This window comes from Nannospalax galili, unplaced genomic scaffold, assembly GCF_000622305.1.
Source record: "Nannospalax galili isolate Female #2095 unplaced genomic scaffold, S.galili_v1.0 scaffold734, whole genome shotgun sequence".
Classification (NCBI taxonomy): domain Eukaryota; kingdom Metazoa; phylum Chordata; class Mammalia; order Rodentia; family Spalacidae; genus Nannospalax; species Nannospalax galili.
Window position 1 is genome coordinate 2,618,717 of NW_008337073.1, and position 4,734 is coordinate 2,623,450.

The following is a 4,734-nucleotide window of genomic DNA, read 5'->3' on the forward strand; positions in this document are numbered from 1 at the left end:
GGGTTCGGTCTACAGAGAGGAGGGTCATCTCAGAAGAAACATTTCCTCTATGTTTCCAAGTGAAGCCAGCCACAGTCAAGCAGGACCTTTGACTTACCTTCACATAGATGGAACTGGTAAAAAAAAAAAAAAAGGAGCCAGCATTCAATAAAGGAGGGCCAAGCAGGGTCATTGGACCCTCACTGGATTATTCAGCCATTCTTCCCAGCCAATTGAATGTGATTTGACCCTAATCACACATGATTTGGGGAAGGCTAAAGTTTACAATCTGGGGAAGGCTAGGAAGAGAAGGCATAACCCATGCTGAGTAAAGGCTTTCCAGTGTGCAAACCCTCAGGTCATACATACACCTCAGCAACCCCTTAGTTATCTTGGTAAGGAAGTGCAATAAATTCATTGGTTCCCCAGTAAAACTTTAATCAAACATTGGCATGACACTAGCACCTTAAAAGAGAATAAGCATTGCTTAGCATACCCAGGAAAAGAAGTCTCACAACAGATGGAAAATTTATTTGTTAATGGTATTATGTCTCATTATTATTTAAAAAAAGAAAATGAGAATGTAAAAGATGGTACAAGGATATAGGAATGGAGATATTTTCCAAAATAGACAGAAAAAAAATTAGAAAGCCTAAGCAAGTGATGAAGGTCTGTGTAGGTTTATGATATATAAAGGATGAGACAAAAATAATATACACATAATCTTAAAATGTCTGTGGTCATAGTTTAGTCAACTAGTTTAAGGAACAAAATATGTATCTAGTCAAGGTTTATCTGAGAATATTTGTTTTTTTACCCACGCCTTATCTACATATCGCATGATAATTAAAAGTGCCAGACTGGTAGAACTAACCTTATTGGATGTTTAACAGCCATACTTTAAGGTCTATACTAATGTGGTCAGAGGGACTTAAAGGACAATTTTTGCCCCTTGCCCTCCAAGGTCGACTAACTTCCAGGGGACTATGGAACATCTCTCAAAATGTCCTGTAACTGTGGTGAGTCACCTGTCCTCTTGTTCAGGGAGGCCATGGAGACCCCACCAGATGGACTTGAACCAGTGTCCAGTCTAAAAGAGGAGGGTCAACTCAGAAGAAACATCCTCAGAAGAAACATCTCAATCATGCTTCCAAGTGAAGTCAGACATGGTCAAGCAGGACCCTTGACTTATCTTTACATAGATGGAACTAGTAAAAGAAAGGAGCCAAGAGCTCCTCACAAGCCCATGTGACCCCTGAAGAGCAGATCCTCAAATGACATTAAGTGTAAAAATAAATTGATTTATTTGGGCCAGCCGTATGGTCTTAAACACCCAAAAGGAAAGTATAACCAAAGAGTAAAGTCATCAGTATATTTTTTTTAAGAGTTCAAGGGATTACACTTCCCAGACATTAGGCTTAAGTTTATACAGAAAGTTATTTAGACAACTATTTCTCATTGATGATTTTGTTCCTAACCAGAAAGTGCTGCTCAGATGTAAGACTTCAAATCTTGGTCTCCAATACTGTAGTGCCTACCTGTAGCTAAGGGAGACAACCAGCTATTGTTCTAAAACGATGGATAAATTTGTTTTCTCCTACTATCTAGAAGCCTTTGAGAGGGAACTGACACTAATTCTAACCACTCAACAGCTATCAAAATACCTGAAAGCAAATCCTGAATCCATCACTCTAGAGTGCAGCCTTGGAAGACAAAAGAAAAATGAGGAGGAACCCAATAGGGAGATGCTTTCAGAAGTCTTGTCAAGAAGTTCCAATGGATTCTCATATGAACATTTGAAAATTGCCCTGTTCTGTTTTCTAGTTCCGTGTCTAGAACTTGTAATGCTAATTACTCTTGCCTTTACTTCTCCTTCATATCTCCTATTAACAATTCAAGAACTTTCTTTTTCCCCTAGAGATAAGAGTTATGCAATTTGGGAGTCTTTTAGACAGACCTACTGAAGGGGTACTCCAGGTGCCTCACCCTGCATCCCTGTTCAGCGTGGAAGAAGCCAGAGTGGTCTGTGTCCCTATTCCCTATTGACAATTTGGGTAACCTCTTCAGAGGATGGTATGATAAGAATAGGAGGTAGGAATTGGCTAGGCAGTTAGAGTAAAAAGACCCCAAAGAAAAGTAGCCAGTTTCTTGGCTAAAAGTCAAAATGTCCCTGGACCCCTTAGCAACATACTCTGTTCCAAAGGCCAAAAATGTCAAAAGTATTTGGGAGTTTGTATCTAATCCTTAAAAGATTTTAGGGTTACCTCTTCAGAGGGGGGAATGTTAGAGTAGCCAAAGCCCCATAAAAATAAACAAATAAGTCAAAGAAGAAGAAGAAAGAATACATGAACTTGTCAGAAAAAACTGATGGGTAGATATGGGAAGAGTTGGAAGGGAGGGAGTGGGCATAGATTTGATCAAAACACCTTATATGTATGTATAAAATTCTCAATAAATTTTATTTATTTTTAAAATTTATTATTTTATTTTATATGTACAAGTGTTATGCCTGCATGTAGGTAAGTGCACACATGTTGTGCAATGCCCATGGAGGGCAGAAGAGACTGTCGGATCCCCTGGAAGTGGAGTTATGGACAGTTGTTAGCTACCATGTGGGTGCTGGGATTTGAACCTGGGTTTTCTGCAAGAACAGTCAGTGTTCTTCACCACTGAGCCATCTCTCCAGCCCAAAAAATTTTTTTAAAGTAAAAAGAAGAAAAAAGCAAAAAAGCTTTCATGGAATAATTATTTAAAAAACAAAAAGATAGTCATTCTGACTGGGGTGAGGTGAAATCCCAAAGTAATTTTGATTTGCATTTCTATGGCTAGAGATGTTGAATACTTTAAAACATATTTGTAGTTCTTCTTTTGCAAACTATCTGGTCCACTGGCCGATTTCCCAACTGGCAGTTTTATTCATTTACATTTTGGTGCTTACTTTTGGCAGTGCTTTATGTATTCTAGATAGGATACCCTTGTCTGAAGCATACTGGCAAGGATTTTCTTCCATTCTGCAGGCTGTCTGTTCACTCTTTCAACAGTTTTTCCTTTGCTGTGCAGAAGCTGTGCGTGTGTGTGTGTGTGTGTGTGTGTGCACATGTATATGTGAGTGCATCCACCTATGTATTCACTTGTGAAAGAGAGAGGTCAACTTTGAGCAATGTCCTATCTACCACTCTATACCTGTATTTATTTATTTAGACAGGTCTCTCACTGAACCTGGAGCTCACTATTTTGGCTAGACTGGTTAACCAGTAAGTTTCTAGGATCTCCCTATCTCTGTCAACCCATCCCAGCACTGGGGTTATGGACAAGTGCCACTACACCTGGCTTTTCTTTTTTTAATGAGTAAATAATATTTATTAGGCTTACAGAAAACATTTAACTTCATGCAACTTATAGAAAAAAGTGGCCATATTTGAAAACAGCTACAGGAATCAGAGTAGCACACAGGGCTGCAATGAGCAGTCACAGAACATACTAAAGCGGTATGTCTAGTCAGGCCCACTGGAGCCTGTGGGGTCAAATTCTTAAGTACTGACTTGAATGTCATGCTGTTCCACTGGCAGACATCCTCACTCTTCCAAGCACAACACCTGCTACTTCTCACTGAGCCCAGCATTTCCAAATCAGGAACTCTTCATCACAGTACATCAATAAATCTGTGCTGTTGATCACAATAAGAGTGTCCATCTTTCCTATGTGGCCAGTGGCAGCAATAGCATACAGTCAAAAAGACTTGGAAGCAATCAATGCACTGTGCATCCTTATCTAGCATAAACAGAGCATCAGAACAGTTGGGGGCTTCTACATTAGAACTTTCTGATACCATCACTTCCTCTGTTATGGCTCTCGCTAGTGATGAAACCAACTCATATGGATTCACAAAAAGTCCTGCTGGAATGCAATGTTTAATTAAAAGGCAACAGGTCTCCAAGTCTTAATGCTTTCTCCAAGTTTCACTTTTATTAAAAGATCTCTGTGGAAACCATCTTTCCAAAACTTCTTCCCTAAGATAATTTCAGAACAAGTGGCCCTCATGCCTGTGTGGAAAAGGGAGTTGTTGAAGTCTGTGGTAAGCCTGCAGACAAACGCAGCTTCCCAGAGGAGCAGCCAGGCCACCACATAGGCAACCAGAACCCCAAGAGGGGCATGCAGAAGGAACCTACACCTGGATGCTTATGTGGGTGCTAGGGATATGAACTCAAGTGCTTATATAGTCAATGAGACATTTTAATGTAGTGTTATCCCATTTGTCAGCTTGTGGGGTTAGCTCCTATGCTATTACAATACTATTCAGAAATTTCTGGCCTACACCTATATCCTGAAGTGTTTTCCCTATGCTTTCCTTCAGCAATTTCAGAGTAAAACTATTCTCTCTTTCCCATGTTGCCTTGAAAAAGTCTCTGGAAAAAATGTAACTTTCTTTTTGTCTAACCTAAGACCTGTTTCTCTACCACCAGATAAGACTATGTCTAAGCTATAACTTTTCTATACGTCTGTTTGTACCAGTGAAGAGTTGCTTTGGCCTACTGCAGGAATTCAATACGTTTGTTGAATACTGAATTTCAAGCTCATATTCTTATTTTTAAAATGACTTGTTCAGTGTCTTCCAACTCCTTCATTTCAGTTAGCTTATTGAAGCACTCCTGATTATTTAACACCATAGTAGTTTTAAGAATAACTCCTAAAACTTCACTTATAGTCAGTACCTTTTTTATAGCTTGCTGAAAGGAAGCTCAAAAGCTTGTCATA

The 4,734-nt window shown here is 39.4% G+C and overlaps 1 protein-coding gene and 1 pseudogene across 1 annotated transcript in view; both read right to left on the bottom strand.

Annotated features, from left to right (window-relative positions):
- Cfap54 (cilia and flagella associated protein 54) overlaps positions 1 to 4,734 on the bottom strand; it is a 372,605-nt gene that overhangs the window by 81,492 nt on the left and 286,379 nt on the right. The window lies entirely within an intron of this gene.
- The window catches only part of LOC103733282, a 1,552-nt pseudogene continuing 193 nt past the window's right edge, over positions 3,376 to 4,734 (bottom strand).